Here is a 14932-nt window from a genome sequence, read left to right as displayed (position 1 = left end):
TGCAAAAACACACATACATGCTTCTTTGCAAGATCGGGGCAAACATATGAAAATTAGCTACCTAAAAAGTCTATTTGCAATCATATTAAAGTGCATCTCATTTGTCACTTGACTCATTGTTGATCTTCATTTTAAATGAGAGAGACAGGATGAATTTACATTCTCTGGAGGATTAAGCCTGGTCTTCATTTTTTTTTTTAAAGTTAATATTAGGGTTCTTGTTGGTTCCCCTTCCCCCACTCCCCCTTTTCTTCTTCTGTGAAGGAATAAACTATACCAACTATTTAGGCAGTGCAAAGGGCAGGACAAAAAACAACATTAGGAGAAAGCAAATATGGCCTACAGACAACAGGAGTATCTGGAACAACAGTTTCCTAATATATATAATCACGCAAGAGGGCAGGAAAAAAAAGTAAGTAATTGTCTACTTACTCAGGTAGCAGGAGGTGGCATAAGTTTGAAATCTTTTTTTTTTTTTTGTTTTAAAGGCAATTTCTTTCTAACCCTAGGGCCCTCTGGTGGACACAAGTGGTGAGAGTAGTTGTCAAGGTGAAGCAGGAGGCCTTAGAGAAGTGCTCACAAACTGGACTCCTGATAACAGCAGAGAGAGATACTGGTTGGCTAAGAAGGCTGAAGTGGTCATTGAAGTGAAAGCCGGGGCTTGGGAGGAGTTTGGAAAGACCATGGAGAATGACTACCGAATGGCCTCAGAAGGTGCTCTAGCAAACCGTTCACCTGAGGAGGGGTCGGCAGGACGTTGCACAGGCTGTTCTCAGCAAGGTTGATGAAACACTGACCTAGACTAAGGAGATTGTTGAAAGGAGGAGGAGTTCCTCACAGTGCTCTTTCAACCTGGTGGACATGCCCTCCTTTCAGGAGGCAGCGCTGGAAACCTCCAGTGAGATTGGATCTATTACTGTTGTTGAGGTCGCTACGGTGGTAAAGTGCCTTTGTAGTGGTAAGTTAGCAGTGGTGGACGAGATTTGTCCGGAGATGCTGAAACCACTGGACAATGTTGGGATGTTGTGGTTTACTCACCTCTTCAATCTTGCATGGAAGGTGGGTGCAGTACCTCTGGACTGGAAAACCGGGGTGGTAGTCCCAAGCATTAAGAAAGGAGATGAGAGGCTGTGTTCCAACTATTGGGGGATGACATTCCTCAGCCTCCCCCAGCAAAGCCTATGCCAGGGTGCTGGAAAGGAGGTCATGCCCTTCAGTTGAACCTCGGATTCAGGAGGAACAATGTGGATTTCATCCAGGCCGTGGAACAATGGACCAGCTCTTTGCTCACTCACAGATACCCGAGGGGTCGTGGGAATTTGCTAATCCACTATCCCCGTTTTGTAGACCTGGAGAAGGCATATGACCAAATTCCCTGAAATATCTTACGGGAAGTGCTGCAGGAGTATGAGGTGCCAGTACCGCTTTCGAGTGCTATCAGGTCCCTCTATTCTTGGAGCGAGAGTTGTGTTCGTATTCTTGGCATTATGTTGAGTTCATTCAAGGTGGATGTTGGACTTCGCCCAGGATGCATCTTGTCCCCACTTCTGTATGTAATTTTCACAGACAGGATATCAAGATGCAGCTGACCTGTGGAGTGCATCTGGTACAGGAACTAGAAGGTGGCCGTCTCTGCTGTTTGCAGATAATGATGTCCTTCTTACGTCTTCAGACTGTAATCTCCAATGTGCACTCGAACAGTGCATTTCGCTGCCAGTGTGAAGTGTTGGGATGAGAATCAGCATCTCCAAATTGGAGGTCATGGGCCCTCTCCCGGAAGAAAGTGGACTGCTCTCTCCAGGTGATGGGGGAGCAGCTGTCCTTAGTGGAAGAGTTCATCTTGTTCACAAGTGAAGATAAGCAAGAGTGTGGGATCGATGGGCTAATTGGTGTGGCGGTGCTGTACCGATCCATGGTGGTAAGTTGAGCTGAGTTCTCATATGAAGCTCTAGGTGTACAGGTCGATCCATGTCCCTATCCTCGCCTATGGTCATGAAATTTGCGTTAATGACCAAAAGGACAAGATCGCAGGTACAAACAGCAGAAATGAGGTTTCTCTGCAAGGTGGCTGGGCTTATTCTCAGAGACAGGATAAAGGGCTCAGCTATTCGGGAGGGCCTTGCAGTAAAGCCACTACTCTTCCCAATGGCATATATCACATTGGTAGATGTGATATACATGTGCCAGCAATGCCCCTCTGCCATGTACATTGGTCAAACTGGACAGTCTCTACATAAAAGAATAAATGGACACAAATCAGACATCAAGAATTATAACATTCAAAAGCCAGTCGGAGAACACTTCAGTCTTTCCGGTCACTCGATTACAGACCTCAAAGTGGCTATCCTTCAACAAAAAGACTTCAAAAACAGACTCCAATGAGAGACTGCTGAATTGGAATTAATTTGCAAACTGGATACAATTAACTTAGACTTGAATAGCGACTGGGAGTGGATGGGAATGAATGGAAAAGTAAAACTATTTCCTCATGTTATTTCTCCCTCCCACCCCACCCCGCACTGTTCCTCAGATGTTCTTGTTAACTGCTGGAAATGGCCTACCTTGCTTGTCACCATGAAAGGTTTTCCTCCCGTCCCCCCCCCCGCTGCTGGCGATAGCTCATCTTAAGTGATCACTCTCCTTACAGTGTGTATGATAAAACCCATTGTTTCATGTTCTCTGTGCGTGTGTGTGTGTGTGTGTGCGTGTGTATAAATCTCCCCACTGTATTTTCCACTGAATGCATCCGATGAAGTGAGCTGTAGCTCATGAAAGCTTATGCTCAAATAAATTTGTTAGTCTCTAAGGTGCCACAAGTAATCCTTTTCTTTTAACTAAAATAAAGTGGATAGTAATTTTAATTCTACTTATGTTTATTTTACAATTTAGGATATTAGACTTTAAAAACTAATATATGTTTCGCTTTTCCCCCCTCTAGACATGGTAACAAGCAAATCTGAGGTCTATCAAGGCATGTTTTCTGACCTGGATTTGATTATTTTTTATTATTAACCAGCTACATTAAATCAACATTGTTTACCTGTAGGAAGCCTGCTAAGAGAGCTCCGTTTTTAAATGAAGGCGGAAGTCCTGCTGATCACAGAATTTGCATGTTCTCAATTTCCCCCCGTATCTTAAGATGTTCAATCTGCATACTTCAGTTAATTTTTCCACACAGCTTGGAGAGAAAAACTTACAACTTAATGGGCAAGCCACATAAACGACTATACTTTACAGGGCAAAATGCTCTCCTACCTAATTGAGCTATATACTACAGGCACTTGATTTTGTACATTTTACTGACTAAGGTGCACATTTTAGTTGATCAACTTTCATGTTCTGCTGATCAAACTTTGTATTTCCCTGGTCATGATCAAAACAAATATTGAGAAAATGTATACATGTATTCTGCTTATGAATTTGCTTATTGAGCACATGTAAGCTTACTGAAGAGACTCCCATTTAAATTGGAAAATTGTTTTAAGTGCTGTTATTATAGGAAGAAGTGACTAAAATGACATCTTCTAGTTCCACATTTATTCATCAAATTTTATACTGAAGTGTGCCACTTACCAGTTTTAATAAAAACGAAAAGGCAACACAGCAAATTCAACCATGTCTCTTTAAATCAAGCTGTTCTTTCTTCATTCATCCCCCCCTAAAAATGAAGGTTCATAGGTGCCAAGTTGTATAGTTCCATGTGACACTTTACGCAACATATTCAATGAGCTAATTTACATATAATTTGTATGCAACTATAAACTTCAGCGTAAGAAAAATCATATGGATGTAATGTTGGTGAAAGACAGTGGCTTGACTGCCTTGGTGAATGGAGTCCTCTGTTTATTATTTACAAGACAGCATTAGAGCAACCTTTTCACACACACCCACCAGAAGGCCTCACTTCTTATGGGTAGAGTGTGTATGGGAGGTAGGAGGAGGAGGGAGCTGCTAGTAACTAAGATTGGCAGAGACAGTTCAGTTTCCATGGCTCAACTTTTCTGCTGAGTATTCTAATTAGTGCAAAGCATGCGTCAAGGTTCCTTCCCCACTCTGAACTCTAGGGTACAGATGTGGAGATCTGCATGAAAAACCCCTTAAACATATTTTTACCAGCTTAGGTTAAAACTTCCCCAAGCTACAAACTATTTTACCTTTTACCCTTGGACTTAGATGCTTGGTGGTGGCAGCAACAAACAAATATATAACAGGGAAAGAGCCCGCTTGGAAACGTCTTTCCCCGCAAAATCCCCCCAAGGCCTACAACCCCTTTCCTGGGGAAGGCTTGATAAAAATCCTCACCAATTTGCATAGGTGAACACAGACCCAAACCCTTGGATCTTAAGAACAATGAAAAAGCAATCAGGTTCTTAAAAGAATTTTAATTGAAGAAAAAGTAAAAGAATCACCTCTGTAAAGTCAGGATGGTAAATACCTTACAGGGTAATCAGATTCAAAACAGAGAAAATCCCTCTAGGCAAAACCTTAAGTTACAAAAAGACACAAAAACAGGAATATACATTCCATTCAGCACAACTTATTTTATCAGCCATTTAAACAAAGCAAAAAGAAAAGGAGTACTTGTGGCACCTTAGAGACTAACAAATTTATTAGAGCATAAGCTTTCGTGAGCTACAGCTCAGTAGCTCACGAAAGCTTATGCTCTAATAAATTTGTTAGTCTCTAAGGTGCCACAAGTACTCCTTTTCTTTTTGCGAATACAGACTAACACGGCTGCTACTCTGAAACCTTAAACAAAGCAGAATCTAAGGCATATTTAACTAGATTGGTTATTAGCCCTTTACAGGAGTTCTGACCTGCATTCCTGTTCTGGTCCCAGCAAAAAGCAACACACAGACAGAGAGAACCTTTGTTTCTCCCCCCACCAGCTTTGAAAGTATCTCGTCTCCTCATTGGTCATTTTGGTCAAGTGCCAGTGAGGTTATCCTAGTGTCTTAACCCTTTATAGGTGAAAGGGTTTTTCCTCTAGCCAGGAGGGATTTAAAGGTGTTTACCCTTCCCTTTATATTTATGACATGCCCCCCAAATCACAGATAGGGTGAAATGCTGGCTGTGATTTCTTCCTGGAGCTCTAGGAGAAAACAGAGTTAATAAGACATATGCACCTCTAAATATACTACCAAGTATATGAAGACTAACAATATTTTCCACATCTCAAGGACAATTTTAACCAGTTGATTCTGGGAAACTTTCACAGGAGAGTGCATCAGCCACTTCGTTAGAAGCTCCTGAGATGTGTTGGATGTCGAAATCAAAATCTTGGAGAGCTAAACTCCACCGAATAAGTTTTTTGTTATTTCCCGTGGCGGTATGAAGCCACTGTAGCGCAGCATGGTTGGTTTACAGGTGGAAACGCCGTCCCCAAACATATGGGCATAGCTTTTCCAGAGCGTAGACAATAGCGTAACATTCTTTTTCACTGACTGACCAGTTGCTTTCCCTCTCAGACAGCTTATTGCTGAGAAATACTACAGGGTGGAATTCTTGATCTGGTCCTTCCTGCATTAAAACTGCTCCCACACTACGCTCGGACACATCTGTGGTTACTAGGAACGGTTTGTCAAAAATTCTGGGGCCCATAGCACAGGGTCAGACACGAGTGTCGCTTTAAGCTGGTTAAAGGCCTTCTGACACTCTTTGGTCCACTGAACGGCATTTGGCTGTTTCTTTTTGGTTAGGTCTGTCAGTGGGGCGGTGATTTGGCTGTATTGCGGTACAAATCGCCTGTAATATCCGGCCAAACCTAAGAAGGATTGGACCCGTTTCTTTGACTTTGGGACAGGCCATTTTTAGATAGCATCCACTTTGGCCAGTAGGGTGTTGATAGTTTCTTAACCCACCTGGTGTCCAAGGTAAGTTACTCTGTTTAGGCCTATTTGACACTTCTTAGCCTTAACAGTTAGTCCTGCCTCCCTTATGCGCTCGAAGACTTTTTGTAGATGTTCCAGGTCTTCTGCCCAGGAATCCGAAAATATGGCCACATCGTCAAGGTAGGCGACTGCATATTCTCCTAATCCCGCTAGGAGGCCATCTATAAGTCTTTGGAAGGTGGTGGGTGCATTCCGCAGCCCGAAAGGGAGTACATTAAATTCATACAGCCCGACATGGGTGGTGAAGGCTGACCTTTCCTTGGCGGATTCATCTAGCGGTACCTGCCTGTACCCCTTGGTTAAGTCCAAGGTAGAGATGAACTGGGCCCATCCCAGTTTCTCTAACAGTTCATCTGTGCCTGGCATTGGATAGTTATCTGGGTGAGTTACAGCATTTCGCTTACAGTAGTCCACTTAAAAACTTATCTCCCCATCTGGTTTGGGAACTAGAACCGCTGGAGATGTCCATGCACTGCCAGAGGGGCGGATTACACCCATCTGTAACATATCCTGGATCTCCCGTTCTATAGCAGTTTTAACTTGAGGAGACACCCGGTAAGGTTGTACTTTAATTGGGTGAGCATTACCTGTGTCAATGGAGTGGTATGCCCGTTCAGTCAGTTCTGGAGTGGCTGAGAACGTCGGCGCATAGCTAGTGCACAGCTCCTTGATCTGCTGTTGCTGCATACACCCAAGGGTCAGAGAGAGGTTCACCTCTTCCACGCCACCAGCACTTTTCCCTTCATAGTAGACACATTCCGGTCACTTTTGGATTTATGACAGCCTGGTAGTGAGTTTGTGATGTGGGAGTGAGAATTGAGACCCACCAAATTTCTTATATAGATTCCAAATAGCCATTAGATGGAAGCAATTTTTAAATCCCTACTGAATCTAGCCTAGCCTAGCTCTAACTGCTGACTTACAAATGAGAAGCTCTGTAGCTCCTTAGCATAAGACATCCAGACCCAAGTATGTACTAATATCACACCTTCAACAACAAGACTTGCTTTCTGGAAAGATAAGTTTACTACATCAAGTTCTGGAGCTTCCACAAGCAAGATCTCCCACCATATGCTGCTTTCCTGTAAACAATGTCTACAGTCAAAGTCCCCACCCTATTCAGCTGCAATTAATCAAAATGCAAATATGCAACCTTTTCAGCCCCCTTGTGCATATTATGATACAGTCTTTAATTACATGTTCACATACTATTATTTCCCCAGCCCCCGTGGGATGGAGCATCCACCCCACACCAGCATGTAAGGGGTGAATAGACCCTTAGGGAGGCTGCATGGGAAGGAGCCAATAGGAGAGATGCTGTGAGGAACAGCCAATCCAGGCCCAGCAGGACCATATAAAAAGAGCCACAAGGGCAAGCAGAATCAGTTGCTACTGGGAGCCTAGGCAATGAGGTCTGTGCCTCTAGCAGGCTAAAAGAAAGGAGCAGGGGAGCAAGAGAGAGTTCCTGGTGGACTGCAGGGATTGCGCAGCTGAGTGCTCTGAGGCAAGGGCGAAGAAGGTGCTGAGGCCATGGGGATCACAGCAGGAGGCTGCTATCCACAGGGTCCCTGTGCTGGGACCCAGAGAAGTGACCCAGGGTCCCCCTGTCCTCCATTTGCCACTGAGGAAGTGGCATGATTATTGTACTGAGTCACTAACCCCTGGAAGTGGGGGAACACAGAGGATGGCACAGCTGTAGGGCTGAGTCACAAAGAGAGTGCTATGGTGCCTTAGGCTGTGAGAGGGGCTACAGGCAGAAGCAGTGACAGCGTGCAAGCCACAGACAGGGGGCGCTGGCCTCAAGCTAATCCCCAGAGCGACCAAGAGGAGGCACTAGTCCAGCGGTGAGTGATGCGCCCCCTGACATTCCCCACCTTATTCAGAGAATGGATAGCTACTTGATATTTCTTTTTATCCTCAACACTGAATGTATGGCCCCAGGTTTTATTTAATGGACACCATCCAAATCCTGCACTGAATACAAAATTATTAATTTTCACGAGTGAAGTACTAGTACTTCAAACATTAATGCATTTATCTTCACAACACTTATCTTCTGTGAGATTAAGTTGTGTTATTATCCCCATTTTACAGCTGTGGAACTGATGTGAAATTAAGGTCAAAAGTATCCACTAAATTTTGGTGCCCAACTTGAGACATCCAAGGCCTGACTTTTCAGAATATTTAGAATTTTTACAGCACTATACATGTTCAAAGCACAGCTCTAATCAACTTCAGTTGTGGTTCTAAGTGCTCAGTGCTTGTGCAAATCTGATCTCATGTCTCCCAGGAGTCCTCAGTTTCTACAATTCCAGGTTCTGTGAGGGAGTGTGTTCTATCCATGGTTATAGACTCTTCTTCCTCCATTGTGCCTATCCACCATCACCCCACCCTTCCCCCCGTTCTTGAAAATAACTATTATGTAGGGAGCTGCTAATCTAATGTACAGAATGACTTGCAAAATGAAAGACCCCAGTGAATGCATGACCAAATGGTTTTGGTTTTTTTTTTAATTCAAGATAAATGTGAGTGGACATACAAAAGCAAAGAGACAGCAACACACAGAGGAAACAGTGAATATTCAGAAAAAACTAAAAACCTCCTGCAATTCACATTCTAATATAATACTTGGGCACAAAATATTGTTATGTGAGATAAATATACACACTTCATACTAGTCCTTATAACTAAGGAAAACAATCATGCTAAAAAGAAAATAGGAGAAGAATGAATAGCAGTCATGGGAAAAGAGAAACCAACAAGAAAAAACTGATGTCAGGTTTTTTTTAATCAAATTAATGGAATTAATTTTAAAAAAGCTAAATCACCAGAAACAATTAAATTCAAACTTTAAAAAAGTCTCCCCTAGCTCACTTATTAATAATGCAAATGGCAGCTGCATTCCTTCAATCAACTTGTGTCCTTTGTTACAATTAAGCAACCCCACAATAGTCAATGAGATTGCATGAGCTAACAGACAGCACGACTGACTGACCCTCAAATCCTAAACTACATCAGACTGGGACTCCTATGGGAAGTATCCAAAAATAGCAGCTTCCAGACCATTCACCACTCAGGAGAAAGTGAACTATCCATTTCTAAAACTTGTTTTGAAGGCATGTTTTTAAGATTGCATCCTTTGTCGGAGTCTGACTATTAGTACAGCACTTTGAGCCTGATTCCGCCCTTCTCATCTACATCCTGCACACCCACTAAGGGGTATGTCTACACCAGAAGTGTAATTTCCAGCTCACGTAGGCCTGGTTTACACTGGGGGATGGGGATCGATCTAAGATACGTCAACTTCAGCTATGCTGTTCTCGTGGCTGAAGTTGCGTATCTTAGATAGATTTAGAATCACTTACTTCGCGTCCTCATGGCATGGGATCGACGGTCGCTGCTCCCCCGTCGACTCTGCTTCTGCCTCTCGCTCTGGTGGAGTTCCAGAGTCGACGGCAGAGCGATCAGGGATAGATTTATCGTGTCTACACTAGATGTAATAAATCGATCCCTGATAGATTGATCACTACCCACCGATCCGACGGGTAGTGTAGACGTGGCCGTAGACATACCTATGCTTGCTCCGATTCAGCTACCTCATGTAAAAAACAAGTGTAGCCGCAGCAGCACAAGCAGCAAGAGAGGCTAGCCACCTGCATATGTACCTAGGGTCCTGATAGGATCATACTTGGGGAAGCTAGGCCGTCCTGCTCATTGCACTGCTGCGGCAACACCTCTATTTTTAGGCTACTAGTTCAATCAAAGCAAGTGCAGGTACGTCTGCTTGAGCTGGAAATTACACCGTCCAACTCCAGTGTATTATCCAAACCCTTATTATGGTTGCATATTTAGAGCGACAACTTCTTAAATAACCCACAATCTCCCTCATCTCATGCCAACTGATCAAATAATTGGTCCTATCAGTGTTCATAATATAGCTTAAAGTAATTAAAATCATGTTCTTCACTAAGAATACTTTGAAAGTTTGTAAAATAAAAGTCCAAGAACAATCTTGCCTACACAATCTCTTCAGCTTCCCACCACCCTCTCTGCACCATACATAGTCTCAAACCCAAATCCTCATTAAAATTATATTGGACTGTACCATATGGGACTACTTTGCTATTGATGAAGATACCAATTTCTGAGCAAAGAATCTCATTGTATTTTGAAAAACTGGACTATCTCCCAACATATGAAACATACAAGGACATTTAAGCAACTATTTATAGAGAACCTGATTATATTTATTGTTCCTCAAGGCCCTTCCCCGAGGCCCTTACATCTTAAAATAAGCAACTGAAACATATTATATAAGAAGTCATGGCTACACATTTGAACGCAAATACTGCAAACACTTGTATATATGCTTAACTTCACACATGCAAGTAGTCCCACTGACTTTAATCGATTGAAGCCATAACAATTTCCCCTATCACCACTCCTGCTCCTTCATCAAAAATATGAAATTGCCAAAACAGCTCTCCAACCGTCAGTACCCTGTGCATTTATGGCTCCGCACAAGTTAAACACATTAGACAAAGTTTTTTTGGAAGGACAGAAAGATAAATGCTTTACTCATCTAATGACCATCCCTACTTTATCTGAACAAGTCATATAGAAACGTGCTATGTAATTCTACTAAGTATTTCATTACAATTTTAAGATGACTCAATTTGTGCTCCATCCTTTGAATGGGATAAGTGGATATGTAGTTTTTACGTTTGTCAGGGTTCCCTCCCCACTCTGAACTCTGGGGTACAGATGTGGGGACCCACATGAAAGACCCCCCTAAGCTTACTTCTGCCAGCTTAGGTTAAAAACTTCCCCAAAGCATAAATCCTTCCTTGTCCTTGGACAGGTACTGCTGCCACCACCAAGTGAGTTAGACAAAGATTCAGGAAAAGGATCACTTGGAGTTCCTGTTTCCCTAAAACATCCCCCCAAGCCCCTTCACCCCCTTTCCTGGGGAGGCTTGAGAGTAATATACCAACCAAATAAGCTAACAAGGTGAGCACAGACTACTAAAAACCAATCAGGTTCTTAAAAACAGAACTTTATTACAAAAACAAAATAAAAGAAGCACTTCTGTAAAATCAGGATGGAAGGTAATTTTACAGGGTAATCAGATTCAAAAACACAGACGATTCCCCTCTAGGCAAAACTTTAAAGTTTACAAAAAAAGGGATAAATGTCCCTCTTAGCAAAGGGAAAATTCACAAGCTAAAACAAAAGATACTCTAACGCATTTCCTTGCTACTACTTACTATTTCTGTAAGTTTAGATGTACCGTTCAGTAGGAGCTGGATTACTTGCTTGGTCTCTCTCCGTCTCCGGAGAGAACACAAAGGCCCAAAACAAAAACCTTCCCCCACAGATTTGAAAGTATCTTCTCCCCTTATTGGTCCTTTTGATCAGGTGCCAACCAGGTTATCTGAGCTTCTTAGCCCTTTACAGGTAAAGAAAGGATTTTATGCTACCCTTAGCTGTATGTTTGACAATGTTATTTAGAGAATCATGTAGCTGACACAATTAAACTTTGGATCAAATGTGCCCTGATGTTTGTTTGGGGACATACAGTGGCATTTACTTTTGGTATTTTGATATGCCTTTTCATTAAGGCTCTATTTAAAAAACAAAAAAAACAAAATCATAAGCTACTGACTTAGGCAACCTAATACAAAAAACATACTATATAACGAAACAAAAACTATGGAGCAAAGAAAATAGGCGCTACAATGGAAATGATTTTTCCCAACTCTAATCCTTAGAATGACCTTGAAATCTAGAAGGGAATCTATCTGATTTGGGCTTTCAGACAATGTTTTGAATGTATGGAAACACATCGAATGAGAAAGTAACATTTAAAATACTAGTAAATGTTACTAAGTGACAAGTGTATCACACTCATCTTATCACTTACAAAACCCAAGCACTAAAGATCAAGGAAATTAATAGACCTAAATCTTACAGTGCCCAAAACTCCAATACATATATCACAATACCCCTGCTGACTTCAGGATTGGCCCCTTAGTATCTCCAATGACTGTACTGTTATAGGATGGGTTAAACTAAACCATTTTGCGGCTGGTGTGTGTAACTGCCGCTCTCCATTAGAAACAGTCAAACTCCTTTATGAAATAATTATTGTCTCCAAATCAAAGGACAAGCACATGTCACCACTCAAAACAAAGGCACACCTGAATTTGAACTATGCAAGCAGAGTGCTCCCTAGGTGTCGTGGAGAAAACACGTGCGTGAGAGAGCGAGAATGATACAACGGGCAGACTGTCTCAGCCTGGACAAGCATAGCGTGGTGCTGGCTAAGAGTTTCTTTGCTTACAGCTTCAAGCCTTTATCACCTGTTTTGGGATCCTCTTATGTTCACGGAAAAAAAACAGGATTTTGTACATTCCTTGTAAACAAACAAGACTGCATCAAAGGTACGAGACTCCAATTTCTCCCCCTAAGAAGAACAACCTGCAAGACCCAATATTTTTGGCTAGCCAGTCAGGCCAAAAAGGGATAACACCACACTTCTTTACTGGTTCCTTCACAGTGGGGATGGAAGACTGGTCTGTCATAAGAATTGTAGTTAGGTGGGACAAACTTTCTAGCTCATATCAACTGGGGTTATTAGTGATAAGGACAGAGTGCAGGAAGACCAAGGGACATGTGGATAGGAGGAGGTTGTGACAGACTAATATCCTGGACAAACCTTAATTAATTGAGTTAAACCTTATTCAATTGAGCTGCAGCGGCACAGGAGCTAGCAAACAGAGCTCTAAACAGGGGAGTTTGAGTGGGAGTTCTGTTGGAGGAGTTTGTATTGTGGTGCTTGTTTGGGGTTTGCTTTTGCTGGGGGGGTTGTCTTTTTGGTGTGCCTTGTTTCCCAGATTAACAGGATTTAGGTGGGAAGGTGATGACAGATATGGAGGCAGCTGTGGGAGTGACTCCTGTAGTGGAAGACACATTGAGGATGACTGGATATGGAAGCTGTGGTATGTACATGATCCTGGAGGGGGGGAACCGGTAAGAGTTTCTTCTGCATGAAATGTTGTCTGATAGAGCTGATGGAGGAAAAGATAAGAGGTTTGGAGATGCAGGTGGAAAGTCTGGTTGAGTTTAGGAAGGGGTTTGAGCAGATGATGGAGCAAAGATATGAGGTATCTGAAGGGAAAATCTCAGACTCACGGATGGAAGCAGGGCTGGGGAATTTTGAGGGGAGACTGGGTGAGGAAAGTGGTCAGTGGAAACATGTGACTAAAAGAACCAGGCAGAGGAAAAGACGGGCTAGTGAAGGAGAAATAGAGCTTAGGAACAGGTTTGCAGAGTTGGAAAATGAAGAAGGGGCTCAGCAGGTACTTGTTGAAGGTGGAAGGGTAAGGAAGAAGAGAAGAGAGGCTAGTCCTATAGGAAAAGGGGAAGAGTCAAGGGAGACTACACCAAATATGAGCCCCAGGAGGATACAGGATGGGTGGAAGAAGATTATAAGGGAAAATAGGAATGGTAAGAACTTGCAGCCAGAGGGAACAGGGGAGAGATTGGAGAATAGCACAGTCACCAGGAAAAGGCAGGTCTATGTGATCGGGGACTCTTTATTGAGGAGAATAGAGAGGCCTGTAACTAGAGCTGATCCAGAGAATAGAAGGGTGTGCTGTCTTCCGGGTGCTAAGATACAGGATGTAGACCTGAGGTTGAAAAGGATCCTAAAGGGAGCTGGAAAGAATCCCCTAATTATCCTTCATGTGGGAACAAATGATACGGCTAGATTCTCGCTGGAAAGTATTAAGGGAGACTATGCTAGGCTGGGGAAGACGCTTAAGGAAATTGAGGCGCAGGTGATCTTTAGCGGGATCCTTCCTGTTCCTAGAGAAGGGCAACAAAGGTGCGACAAGATTATGACCGTCAACAGATGGCTTAGGCAGTGGTGCTATAAGGAGGGCTTTGGGATGTATGGCCACTGGGAGGCATTCACGGACAGAGGACAGTTCTCTCGGGATGGACTTCATCTGAGTAGGGAAGGAAATAGACTTCTAGGATGGAGGCTGGCACAACTGATAAAGAGAGCTTTAAACTAGGAATTAGGGGGAGATGGATGGGAGATGTCCAGAATATCTCCACGCCAGATTTTAGCATTGAGAAGGAAGAAGATGAAGTAAGAAAGGATACAGCTGTGGGTAGGAGAATGTATAGAAGGAGCGAGGGTGGTGTGGATACTAGTCTAATAGGGTATACTGGCTGTAGAATGACTGTGCCTAATAGGGTACAAAATGTGAGCGAGGCCAAACAGCAAAAATTAAGCTGTTTATACACCAATGCGAGGAGCCTAGGTAACAAAATGGAGGAACTAGAGCTACTGGTGCAGGAAGTGAAACCAGATATTATAGGGATAACAGAAACATGGTGGAATAGTAGTCATGACTGGACTACAGGTATTGAAGGGTATGTGCTGTTTAGGAAAGACAGAAACAAAGGTAAAGGGGGTGGAATAGCATTGTAGATCAATGATGAGGTAGAATGTAAAGAAATAAGAAGCGATGCAATGGATAAGACAGAGTCTATCTGGACAAAAATTACATTGGGGAAGAAAACTAGTAAAGCCTCTCCTACGATAGTGCTTGGGTGTGCTATAGACCTCCGGGATCTAATTTGGATATGGACAGAGCCCTTTTTAATGTCTTTAATAAAGTAAATACTAATGGAAACTGCGTGATCATGGGAGACTTTAACTTCCCAGATATAGACTGGAGGACCAGTGCTAGTAATAATAATAGGGCTCAGATTTTCCTAGATGCGATAGCTGATGGATTCCTTCATCAAGTAGTTGCTGAACCGACTAGAGGGGATGCCATTTTAGATTTAATTTTGGTGAGTAGCGAGGACCTCATAGAAGAAATGGTTGTAGGGGACAATCTTGGCTCAAGTGATCATGAACTAATTCAGTTCAAACTAAATGGAAGGATTAACAAAAATAAATCTGCAACTAAGGTTTTTGATTTCAAAAGGGCTGACTTTCAAAAATTAAGGAAATTAGTTAG

General features: G+C 42.8%; 1 protein-coding gene across 2 annotated transcripts in view; it reads right to left on the bottom strand.

Annotated features, from left to right (window-relative positions):
- Positions 1-14932, bottom strand: part of ECI2 (enoyl-CoA delta isomerase 2) — a 66454-nt gene that overhangs the window by 44969 nt on the left and 6553 nt on the right. The window lies entirely within an intron of this gene.

The sequence above is a fragment of the Dermochelys coriacea genome, chromosome 2, assembly GCF_009764565.3.
Source record: "Dermochelys coriacea isolate rDerCor1 chromosome 2, rDerCor1.pri.v4, whole genome shotgun sequence".
Lineage (NCBI taxonomy): Eukaryota > Metazoa > Chordata > Testudines > Dermochelyidae > Dermochelys > Dermochelys coriacea.
This window is presented reverse-complemented; position numbering and strand designations above follow the sequence as displayed.